This window comes from Calypte anna, chromosome W (genome assembly GCF_003957555.1).
Source record: "Calypte anna isolate BGI_N300 chromosome W, bCalAnn1_v1.p, whole genome shotgun sequence".
In the NCBI taxonomy this organism is placed as follows: domain Eukaryota; kingdom Metazoa; phylum Chordata; class Aves; order Apodiformes; family Trochilidae; genus Calypte; species Calypte anna.
Genome location: NC_044276.1, coordinates 2,525,427 through 2,538,562, shown reverse-complemented (window position 1 = coordinate 2,538,562; position 13,136 = coordinate 2,525,427). Strand labels below are relative to the sequence as shown.

Genomic DNA, 13,136 nt, shown 5'->3' with positions numbered 1-13,136 from the left:
AAGCCTTAGTAGAGGAATGGCCCACCAGGTCAAAATCATGGGAAAGATCTGGAAATTCCCATAATTCGGGAAACTAAAAAGCCCTCTCTCTGCTAATAAAAAGAAAACAAAAGGATGGCAGAGAGAGGAGACAGGTCCTGATCCCAGTTCAGAAAAGTCTACTGACCCCCTGAATGAACCGTGGGAAACCATCCCTATAAATCAAATTGATTGGTCTGAAAATAATGATCAATGAAATCCTAAAATATCAAGTACTCCAAAAGACTGGCAAAATGTGCTAAGATTGGTCTTGAATAGAAATGGTGATTTAGAGCTTACTTGCGCTGTTGGGCCAAAATGCTACCCTGTAACATTTGTAGTAGACACCGGCACACTGATCTCCACACTAAAATCTGATGTGGCAAAAAAATATGGTATTAATTCTTCTCTGAAGCCAATATTCGTGAGTGGTGCTTTGGGAAAACCTGTTTTACAAAAAACTGCTAAAGTTTCCCTCAAGCTGCCAGGAGACGAGGAGTTAATTTGAACCCAAATGATAGTAGATGACATTCCTTACCATCTGTTAGGAATGGACGTATTGATTGGTCGGTCCTGGAGAGATGAAAACGGCCACTTTTGGAATTTTGGCACCCCCACTCTTAAAGTTAGACTGTTAAAAACTGCCCCTCGCCACCCCCAAAGCAAAATTACAAACGTTAAACAGTATTCTATTCCCATAGCAGCAAAAGAAGGTATCAGAGAAGTAATTTCTGACCTGAAACAAAGAGGTATCATTGTGCCTTGCCATTCGCCTTATAATTCCCCAATTTAGATTTAGCCCATAAGAAAACCAAATGGTAAGTGGAGAATGACCATAGATTATAGTAAATTGAATGCTGTCACTGAGAAATTAACTGCTGCTGTCCCAAACATTGCAGATCTGGTGCTAGAAATCCAGGAAGCAGCACACCCAGTGCTTGCCTCTCTCGCTGTGAACGATAGGTTTTTTCAAATTCCCATTGATTCCAAGGATCAAAAATATTTTACTTTTACTTGGGATGGAGTACAGTATACTTTCACCAGGTTGCCTCAGGGCTACAAACATTCTCCCATGCTTGCCCACCATGCTCTGGCACAGGAGCTGGAAAATATTCCAGAAATAAAAAACAACCCAAATGTAAAAATCTATCAATACATTGATGATGTGCTGATAGGTGGTCAAAATGAGCAAGCCATGAGAGCAGCTTATGATGCCATAATTTGGCACTTAACGAGCTTACAAATAGAAATTCCCGAAGATAAAAGGCAACACCCCTCCCAAGAAACAAAATTTCTAGGAATCAAATGGAAAGGTGGGACATGGAATATCCCTACTGATACTCTCTCTCACCTGGGAGAATAAAAAGGCACCCACAAATAAAAAGGAATTACAAGAAAATATGAGAACTTTGCAATATTGTCAAAAGCACATACCTGACCTGTCAATCATTGCTAGGCCATTACATAACTTGTTAAAGAAACACCTCCACTGGGAGTGGACTCAAACTCATGATGAGGTGGTAAAACTCCTCCTCCTAGAGGCACAGACCTTTCAGACCGTGGGACCTCTCCACCCAGAGGACCCAATAACAATTGAATGGGGTTTTTCCTCCAGTGTGTTATCATATCACTTTTGGCAACGGGGTCCGGCTGGAGCCACAAGACCCATATTGTTTTACTCTCAGTGGTTAAAGGACTCAGAGAAGCAGTATTCGGTCCTGCTAAAGGGTCTGCTCACAGTCAGCACGGCACTGAAGGAGATAAGCAAGGTAATTAAAAAACAAAAGGTAATCCTGCAAGGGCCTTTTAAGGTAATTAACCAGGTACTGTCTGGAAAGCCACCTCCTGAAGAAATTTCTCAGAAAGGAACAATTAGGAAATGGTATAGTCAAATTGAATACTTTGCTGAACTTTTCCAAATTGAAGAGGGTCCAGATAAGCAACTGAAAATTCAGGAACCAATTGAATCTACAAATGAAAAATATTTAATAATTAAAACTCCTAGCCCTATTAAAGAAGCCCCAGAGTACAACAGCGATATGAATGCAGCCTGGTTCACAGATGCTTCTTCCTGGAGGGAAAGAAAAGTATGTTTTTTTAAATCTGCTGCTATTAAACCTTCCACAGGTGAACAAATAATAAATCAAGATGAAGGAAGTGCACAAGCAGGTGAACTGGATGCTGTTTTGAATGTATTTGTTAAAGAAAAAGCCACTAAAGAACGTGTATATATCTATACAGATTCTTTTGCTGTCTTTAAAGGCTGTGTAGAATGGGTGACATTTTGGGAAAATAATAACTGGGAAATTAACAGAGTGCCTGTATGGCATACAGAGAAGTGGAAGGAAGTACTACAAATTGCAAAACAAAATCCCAATTTTCATATAGGCTGGATACCTTCTCATCAATCCAGTTTAAGAAATGAAGCCAGCAAATATAATAACCAAGTTGATGAATTGGCAAGAATTAATGTCATTGAAATCAGAGATGCTCTCCATCAAGGTGAAGTCCAAGAATGGGGGAAATTACTAGAATGGCTTCATTGCAAGAGAGGCCATTCGGGTATTTTTGATTTGTATAAAGAAGCAGAATCTCGTGGTTGGTCTGTATCATGAGAACAATGTAAAACAGTAATTTCCTCATGTGATTTGTGTAAAATTTGGTTGGGAGAACATCCTCTGACTGCTGGCAATTTACATCTCAGAGATGGTAAAACATTGTGGTCTTCTTGGCAAATAGATTATATAGGACCCTTCCGGAGGTCAGGAAACAAACAATATGTTATTGTAATGGTGGAAGTGATATCTGGGTTAACTTGTGCAGAAGCTTATGCAAAAGCCAATGGAGAAAATACTGTCTCTTGAGAAAGATTTTTGGAATTTTGCCTTAACCTACCAGTATTCAATCTGATAATGGTACTCATATCACTTCCCACCCCGTCCAGCAATGGGCAAAAAGTGAAAATATTAACTGGACATTTCAGATTCCTTATCATCCCCAGGCAAACATCATTGTTGAAAGAACTAAGGGGTTACTTAAAAAACTCATTAGGGATGAAAGACTCAAAAAAAAAAATCATGGGATGAAAAGACTCAATTATTAGCAAAATTAGCAAAAACAAATTAGCACAAACTGGACAAAATTAGCACAAACTGGACAATCTGTGTGGAATAAGGTTTATCTTTTGCCTATGTATTGTTAACAGATGTTTTCTTTTGGTCCTTTGTGTAATTAGGTTTTGTGTATTGGAACAGAATTAGGTTAATTAATGTGACTGCAGGTATCAGTAACCCTAGGACATCAAAACAAAACACCCCTGGTGTACAGTCTCAGACTTGGCTACACTGAAACTGACACTGGAAGAAATTACTTACTGCTGGCTGGGAGGCTAGCCAACTCTTTAGCTTAGGTAAAGTAATTTATAACGTCATGATTTTGCCCATGATTGCTCCTGGACTGCTGTTCTGTAATACATTTTATTGGTGGTATAATATCAGATGTAATTTGCATGTGTATGAAATGGGCCTTTGTTATATATATTTGTTTTTATAGCATTGTATCTTATTTTATAATTATTATTATTATCATTCTTATAATTTTATTACTATTGGTATTGTTATTATTAGTTCTCATATATAATCATCTTCTCCTTCTCATTTAATTGCTAAGATTCTGTAACCATCAATATTTTACCTTTCTTTCTATACATGTTGTAAATGTCACTACCTGACACAATTGCTTTGTACATGCACATACCTTACTCATATTAGGTTGATTCTTTAGAAAAAAAAAAAAATTATTTATACATAAATATAAATGTGTTTATCCCGAAAACACACTCCCCTAGCCTCAAAACCCACGGGGTGAGGTGATGTGATATGGTGAGGTATATATGATGTGGCAAATGTGTGGTACAACAGACAGTTTACCACCACTACCCCCCACAAACACACGTTAAAAATATACTGGCTTTTGAGCCAGGTAAGACATGCAGTGGGAAGAACTGTGCCAGGCAGGGCGCGATTCCCGGTTGCTCCTTAATGGGAACCTCCAAGATGGAATCGGCCTTCTAAAACAGCACAGATTACAAAAAAGAGCCACACGACAAAACAATGCCAAATGGGATGTGTGTATATATAGGGATGTGTGGATACATATATACATATAAAAAAAAATACTCAAGAGCCATGGGGTGAAATGATGTAAACACTTTAAAAATACAAAATATGTCTCTTGAATCAATTTTTTCTTCTCTCTTCCTGCTTGGTTGCAACATTATATCAATTAACATATGTTTACCTCACCATATGCTTGACAGACACCTAAAAGATAAGAATGCTTATCAGGTCACCTCCTGGTGCATGGTGGAGACAAAAACAATGAAAGTAGCAGGACACCCAAAAGACTGAAAGATTAGGATGACTCATCTCCAAGAAGTCTGTGTGTATCTGGGACTTATGCAAAAAAGAGACTCCTCTTCTTTTTGCTGTATAAAAAACCCTAGGAAAAAAAGGAGAAGAAGCAGCTTTTTTCCTCTAGACCCCCCTTTCTCTCGGCACTTCGGCTTCAGCTACTGGACAGAAACAGCGGAGGAACGGAGAAGCCGAGAACCCAAAACCAAGCAGGAGCGACGGATCCTACGCACCCGACAACAGCCAGAGGCCAGGGCCAGCGGACGGTGAAAACATCTTAATTACATCCCCCTTCTTTTCTCTTCTAAACAACTCCTCTCCAAAGTAGCTAATTGTATAAATCCTAAAAAAAATCCTTGTAACTTGTTTAAATCATAAAGCTTGTTATTTTTGTAAATTCATGCGTCATCTATGAGTGGTGGCTGAATTTTCCTCGCAATCAAAATATAAAACAATAACTCGGATTGTAACACCTGCCCACTCTGCTTCAGCAATCCCCTCTTTGTCCTTCACCTGCCTGGAATCACAGAATTCAATCACAGAATTCAATCACAGAATACCTCAATATGGAAGAGACCCCTGAGCATCTCCTTGTCTGAGTGCCCTGCTCAAGGCAGGATGAACCAGATGAGGTTGCTGGAGGGCTTTCCCAGCGTGGCTTCATCCACAAAGGGGGTGAAAGTGCCTTTTGTACCACCCCACAAGGGAATTATAAAGAGAGTCAGCATTTCTGGATCAAGTGCTGGATCAAGTCTTTTGGATCAAGTCTCAGTCACCTCTCCCAGCTTTGGATCATCAGTGAACTTCCTGAAGATAGACTCCATCCCATTATCCAGGTCATTGATGAAGAGATTAAACAAAACTGGACCCAGTACTGATCCCTGGGGAACATCACGGGTCACAGGCCTCCAACTTGACTCTGTGGCACTCATCACAACCCTCTGAACTCTGCTGTTGGGCCAGTTTTCAGTTCACCTCTCAGTCCAATCTTTCCCAAGATTCAGTTTTTCAGTTTTGTTATGAGGATGTTATGGGAGACAGTGTCTAAAGCTTAACTGAAGTCAAGGTATATGAAATCCACTGCTCTTACTTCATCTGCCCATTTGGTCATCCCTTTATAGAAGGATATCAGGTGAGTCAAGCAAGATCATCCCCTTAAAGAAAGAACTCGGATATTGTGTCTTGTTGATATAAGCTGCTTGCTGAGTCTTTGCTGCTTAGAAGCAGAAGCCCGTTTATGAAAGTGAGAAAACAGGTGTTGGGGAAACAGTTCAGAAATATCCAGGTTGTGAGCAATCCTGACTTACTTCAGTTTAGGCCACATTGGGTTAATGGTTATTGAGGCCTAGTTAGAGGCTTTCTGAGAATGAGCTACTGGGAAAGAGATAACTTAATTGGCAACAGAAGAGGAAAATAATTATGTGAGAAGAATCTTTCCGTGAGAATGGTATCTGTAATTGGAATACAAAGCCACCTGCATGATAAGATGGTGTAAACAAGGCTTCTCTATATAAAGTGAGTGCAAGTTGTTAATAAAGGATTTCATACAATCATATTGATGTGCACATGGAATCCTTAAGCCTCCGCAGACTGTTTTCCCACAAACAGGCAGATTAATTCAGCTGAGAATTCTAAGATAGCTATAGCTGAAACCTGGATGATTTTGTATTGATACATACACATGTTCTAGAATGAACTCAGATAAGGTTTGCTACGGGGACAGAAAGGGTTTGCAAATTACTGTACCCTCAGCACTGAGAATGAGATACAAAACTGGGAAAGGCAGACAAAAATCATGCAGCCAGATCTGTGCTGTTCATCAGCAGTTTTCATAATATTGAGCTGGACAAACTGGAGAGGTGAGCCCACGTGAACCTCCAGAGGTTCAGCAAGACCAAGTGCAGGGTGCAGCACCTGGATCAGAACAATCCTCACCATCAGTGTGGTAGTTAAGGTTTGCAGTGTGGTAGTTTAGGTTTGAAATGTGACAGTTAAGGTTTGGCGGCCAGAAGATATCGTGTTGTACGGAAAGTTAAGATAGGGCTTCCCTCCTGACAACCAATAGGTACGGGTCCCTAACGCAAGCAGACAGAAATGACGATGTAAACCTAGGCTATAAAATGCGGTGTAACATAAACAATAAACACCATTTGCTGTCCATCATATTGATGTCTGTGAGCTGATGGCCCGGGCAACCTGGAGTTGGTTGCTGAATCGTTCTTGAACCAGGTTGCCACGCCTCGTCGGAGGCAACACATCAGTACAGGCTGGAAGATGAGGTTTTAGAAAGCAGCCCTGCAGAAAAGGACTTGGGGGAAAGCTGGACATGAGCCAAGAGTGCACAGGTGTAGAAGGCCAGAAGGGCAATCACATCCTGGGCTGCATCAAAAGAAGAGTGTCCAGCATATTGAGAGAGGGGATACTGCCACTTTGCTTTGGTAAAACCTCACCTGGAGTACTGCATTCAGCTCTGGAGCCCTCAACAGAGGAATGACATGGACCTGATGGAGTGGGTCCAGAGAAGTGCCACGAAAATGATCATGGGGCTGGAACACCTCTCCTGAGAAGACAGAGTGAGAGAGCTGGGGGTGTTCAGCCTGGAGAAAAGAAGTATCTGGGGAGACCTTTCTATACTAAAGGAACCCTACAGTAATGCTGGAGAGGGACTGTTTGCAAACACCTTTAGAGGTCCCTTCCAACCCAAATTATGCTGTGATTCCCTGTTTCTCCAATCTTCAGCCAAGTCAGTTACCATGGGGAGTGCCGAAAAATATCGCAAGGTGGGCTTTGGAGGCATCAAAACCACGGGTGGTTTACAGAGACTGATGAGCCAAGACTCAAAAGATTGTGAGAAATAGAGGAGTAATATTGGAGTAACTGCAGGGTGGGTTTGGGCATGGTGGAGCTTTTCTTCAAAGTGGGAAATTGCTTGGGCAAGAAAGAATGGCCCAAAGTGCAGCTGGGGATGCCTGGAGTGGAGAGCAGAAGAAAGAAATGTCACTGCAAGGGCCATACTGGGGAACACCATATCCCCCAGAAGGAGCCTGGATCAGCCCAAGGCTCTGTGTGCCAAGGCAGAGGCAGGGAGGACACAGAGATGTCAGGAGTGGAAGGGGACAGCAAGGTGGGGTAGGCGAGTGAAGGAACAGAGCCTGCAGAGCAAGAGGCACAAGGAATGGGACACACCAGGACAAACTGTGGTGAAGATAAGAGAGGGAAAAGCTGGAGGAACACTTGGCAGAGCCGAGCTCTCCATGACTTTGCTGATGGCTCTTGTCTCTGTCCCTGATGGCCATGGGGAGAAAAGTGAAACTTCCAGCAGCACTGGAGTTCAGGGCCTCCTTGTCCATGTGCAGGAGGCTGGGAGGTGCCATGCCATAGTCCTGCCCTTGGCATTACCCATCTCCACATCCCAGTGCTGCCAGGAGAGCCCTGAGGGCTCAGGGAGGGACAGGATCTCCCTTGCCAGGGTCTGGGGCTCAGGGCTGGCACCTTTGGGGAATGGGCTCAGGGCTGGGCCCTTTGCAGTCCTGACACACAGCCAGGCTTCCTCAGCACCAGAGCCACCTGCACCTTCCTTTTCCCCACCTGCCATCACTGCCTCCTGCTTCCTGCTCCCCCCCACACCCTGCAGGGGATACTTTCTCAGGGCTGTCCCTCAGGGGGACCCAGGCACACAGCAAGAAACTTTGGACTTGGATTCTGCCTTGGAGTTTCTTGTGGAGAAAGAAGCTTCTGCAGCTTCCTCTCCTTGCCTCTTGAGCAATTGTCATGGGGTCAGCATCAACCCCCAGAGGACTCATGACAGTTGTGAGCTGGGCTCCTGGGATGGAGGGAGCTGCTGGCAAGTGGGCAGTGCTGCAGAGAGACAGCTCTGGGCAGGAGCAGCTCCTCTGTAGAGCGCAGCAGGGCTGAGGGCACTGCCAGGGTATCTCAGGGAGATGAACAAGGCAGAGAGAGCGTCAAGGGGGTGAAGATGGAGGGGATGAGTGCCAGATCAGTGGAGGAGAATGTTCCCAGCTTCTGACATGGTGAGTGTCTGGTGCAGGGCAGTGAAGCAGGTGCAGTTCCTGGAGGCATCTCCTAAAGCTGCAGAGCCAGAGCTGATGGGAGCTGTAAGGGGGGAAGGGGCTGGAGGTGGAAGGGGAATTGTGAAGAGGAGTGAGGGTGTGTGTGCAGGCAAGGGTGCCCAGGGCTGTCCTTCAGAGCAGGGTCCTGCAGCCCAGGGGCTGTATGCTGCGGCAGGGACTGCTGCCTGCCTTCCAGGGGCAGCTCTCAGCCTGCCCGGGGAGCTCCCTGGTGCTGGTAAAAGCTGTGGCTCGCAGGAGACAGGGAGGACAGGGTAAGGTCCTGGTGCTGTTAAGAGAGGGATGAATTACTCAGGACTGCTCACAGCTCCAGCTGATGCCCAGAATATTTCTGAGGGGACTTTTCAGGAGTCCCTTCAGGGCAGGGCTTTCCTGCTCCACTCTGGTCTCTCCTCAGGCTCTGCTTCCACTTGTCTCTCCAGGACATGGAAAGCTCTTTCTGCACTCTGCAGAGGGCACAGAGACCCCAGTTCTCCTTGTCTGAGCTGCTCCCTGAACAGCCAGAGATGCCCCTGGACAGGTCCTGCTGCTGCCAGCAGGGGTCTGCAGGGCAGAGGTGAGCACTCAGGGGGTGGGATGGGGGCTGTGAACACTGACAGGGAGGAGAGCTGGGGACAGAGAAAGAGCTGCAGGCAGCAGAGATGGGAAGGGATTGAGAGGGAGCTGCTGCCTCGAAGAGGATGACAGGGGGGATCCCTGCACCTCCCAGCCATCCCCTGCAGAGCTGCTGCCCTCCCTAGAGCAAAACCCTGCTATCTGTCACACACAGTTTAGTCCCCCAGCTCTTCAGATAATGAGCACTGAGTTCTGAGGATCCTTCCAGCAGCCCCTCCCCCAGCAGAGAGGAGAAATGCTGGAGTCTCTGCTTGTGTCTCCCTGTCCCGACTCTCTTGGCAGCAGAACTTTTGCAGGTTCCCCTCTTGCCCCTGCTGCTTCTTCCCTTGTTCTTCCCCTTATTTTTGCTGCTCTGGAGGCTGAGGATTCAGGTGCAGCTCAGACACTGACGCTTCAGGTCCTGTCCCATGTCTGTGTACATGGAGGAAAAGAATCCAAACCACCTGAGATTTGGGGCTGTGTGGACTTCAGGGTGTGGGGCTAGGGTCAGCGCACTCTCTCATCGGGATACCACATTTTTGGGTCTTTGCTTCTATGCTAGACCAGAGAAATCCACCCACAACCCTTTCATTTCTGCTCGTCAGATGGATGTATTGAGTGTGACAGTGCTTAAAAGCTCGTGGGTGTAATCTGAGATTACCCTTGTGTTACTCCTTACCAGTTGTAGTATGGCAGCACTGACCTCTCACGCTCTTTTATGGACATTAGCCAGGATAAGCTGGGGTGTTTTAAAGGGACATTCCAAAATATGCATGAATCAGGAGAAGCAGTCTGTGTGTCTAGGAGGAATTTAGTATTGCTTTTTGAAGGAACACTGCCCTAACTTCTGCCTTTCTTTTCTTCCGCTGATAGGTCTATATCCGTAGAGGCTGTTTTGTCCAACAACAGCTCCATCAGCCAGTTCCTCCTGGCATTTGCAGACAGGAAGGAGCTGCAGCTCTTGCACTTCTGGCTCTTCCTGGGCATCTACTTGGCTGCCCTCCTGGGAAACAGCCTCATCATCACCACCATCGCCTGTGACCACCACCTCCACACCCCCATGTACTTCTTCCTCCTCACCCTCTCCTTCCTCCATCTGGGATCCATCTCCACCATTCTGCCCAAAGCCATGGCCAATTCCCTCTGGGACATCTCCTTTAGGGGATGTGCTGCACAGATCTTGTACATTTTATTCTTCATTTCAGCAGAGTTTTATCTCCTGACCATCATGTCCTATGACCGCTCCGTGGCCATCTGCAAACCCCTGCACTACGGGACCCTCCTGGGCAGCAGAGCTTGTGTCCACATGGCAGCAGCTGCCTGGGGCACTGGGTTTCTCAATGCTCTGATACACACAGCCAATACATTTTCCCTGCCCCTCTGCCAGGGCAATGCTCTGGACCAGTTCTTCTGTGAAATCCCCCAGATCCTCAAGCTGTCCTGCTCACACTCCTACCTCAGGGAACTTGGGCTTCTTGTGGTCAGTGCCTCTTTATTATTTGTCTGTTTTGTTTTCATAGTGGTGTCCTATGTGGAGATCTTAAGGGCTGTGCTGAGGATGCCCTCTGAGCAGGGACGGCACAAAACCTTTTCCACCTTCCTTCCTCACCTGGCCGTGGTCTCCCTGTTCATCAGCACAGCCATCTTTGCCTACCTGAAGCCCCCCCCTCCATTTCCTCCCCATCCCTGGACCTTGTGGTGGCAGTTCTGTACTCGGTGGTTTCTTCCAGCAGTGAAACCCCTCATCTACAGCATGAGAAACCAGGAGCTCAAGAATGCCCTGAAGAAACTGATGTCTGGTGATTTTTCAAAAGGATTAAAATGAGTGATTTAATCTGCAATTCTCTCTTCACATAGCTTATTACAAACCCAACTACTCTTCAGGGGGGGTTTATTTTGTTTGGTTGTAGATGTGGAGTATTTTGTTTAGATTTTATTCTTTTCCCTTTCAAATTATTGCCCAAATAGGAATATGCCCTTTCTCATAATGTGATTCTGTATTTTTTTTTTTCCTTGAGAGGTGTGTCAGTGAAGAACTGTGTCCTCTCTGTGTGTATTTAAGCAGAATAAAGAACCTTCCAGTGATTGTTTGCCTGAGACCCTTCCTTTGAGACCCTCTATGGAGCTGCAGGGCAGTGCCTGTGTGCAGAACTGGAGGGGAAAGTGTCCTGGCACAAGGGCACTGCCTGGGAGTACCTGCGCTTTATCTTTTCCAAGCTGTCCACTTTCCACCTCCACAGTCTCCTTCTGCACCCTTGGGTAAGGCCTGAGTGCTTTGGCAGCTTGGTCACAGCCCTGCGGTGTTACAGTCCTGTGCCCACAGGCAGGGACAGGGCACGGTCACTGCTGTGACAGAGCTGGCCTCCAGAACAGCCCTTCCATCATCACAAGGTATCTCCTCAGCTCAGCTCTTCTTCCACACTTGCTCTCAAGAAGCTGCCCAAGGAGTCGACTCTGCAGAGATTGTTGCTGTGCTGCTTTCTCTGTGGGCTCCCTGTGATGCCATCATGGCCCCAGGGGTAGTTTTGGGACGAAGGGCTGGTTCCTTTTTCACTTGTTTGGTGTCCAGAGCCCTCAGGGATGGTGAATGTTCTGCAATAAAGACAGTCCATGGCACTGGAATCACGCAGGGCACCTCTGAGCACCCCCCATGGCCGCCCAAGAGCTTGTGTGGGAGGTGGTCAGTGGCAGTGAGCACCGTCAGCTGGGTCTGCCTCCCAGCTTGACCAGCACAGACCATGAAAAGAGTCAGGTGTACAAGGAAAAGTGTGTCTAGCAAATCTAGGGAGGTTTTCCTACCCCTCTACTCTGACCTGGTGAGATCACAGCTAGAATACTCTCTCCAGTTGTTCAAGAGAGACAGGGATCTATTGGAGAGAGTCCCAGGGAGAGCTCAGATTATTAAAGGACTTGAACATCTCTCATATGAAGAATGACTGAGAGAGTTGGAGCTGTTTAACTTTGTTAAAAGAAGGCTGAGGAGGGAATCTTTTGAATGTCTATAAATATCAGAGGAGTGGGGGTCAAAAGGGAGGGTCCAATCTTTTCAGTGAAAATATGGGTTTAAGCTAAAACATAGAAAGTTCCACCTCAACATGAGGAGAAACTTCTTGACTGTGAGGCTGTGGGAGCACTGGAACAGGCTGCCCAGAGAGGCTGTGGAGTCTCATTTTCTGGAGACTTTCAACACTTACCTGGATGTGTTCCTGTGTGGCCTGTCCTGGGTGATCCTGCTTTGGCAGAGGGATTGGACTGGATCATCTCTAGAGGTCCCTTCCAACCCCTAACATTATATGGTTCTACTATTCTATGACCTCATTCCTTGGACAGTGATGAGATCCATCCTGCTCCAGGCAGGTGAAGGACAAAGAGGGGATTGCTGAAGCAGAGTGGGAAGGGGACAGAAAGGCATGGGGTGCACCTGGCATTAAGCAAGCCCTTTGACACCACCTACCATTTTCCCATTGTAGCCAGACTGGTGATGTCTGGATTGAAGAGGTGGGTGATGTGGTGGGTGGGAAGTTCACGAGATGATGAGGGTCACAGTGCCATCAGTGATTCAAAGTTCTCTTGGCAAGCAGTGATGGTGCCTCAGTGTCCAGAACGTGTGCTACCACCGTTGCCTGTCTTTATACATGGCATGATTACTTCCCTGCTCCTGCTGGCCATGCTATTCCTGATATAAGCCAGGATGTGGGTTGTCACCTTGACCACCTGGGCACACAGTTGACTGATACTCAGCTTTCTGTCCACCAGCTCTGACTGAGGCTGATGCTGTGGATGGGATTAAGAAGAGAGTTCCATGGGGACAGGATCAGGATTGTCTTCAGTTGAGTGGGATCATAGAATCATGGAATGGGTTGGGTTGGAACTAGATGATCTTTAACCCTTCCAACACAAGCCATTCCAAGATTTCATTGTTCTGTGACACAGTCCCAGCCAGTTCCAGGCCTGGGAGTCTCCAGAGCCACCACCAGGGCTTTGTGATGCAGGGTCTGGTACCTGGACACCATTGTCATGGGGG

At 46.2% G+C, this 13,136-nt stretch overlaps 1 pseudogene; it reads left to right on the top strand.

The window, feature by feature from the left end:
• The first annotated feature begins 10,340 nt into the window (after positions 1-10,340).
• LOC115600045 lies at positions 10,341-10,915 on the top strand (annotated as a pseudogene).
• The last annotated feature ends 2,221 nt before the right edge of the window (positions 10,916-13,136 follow it).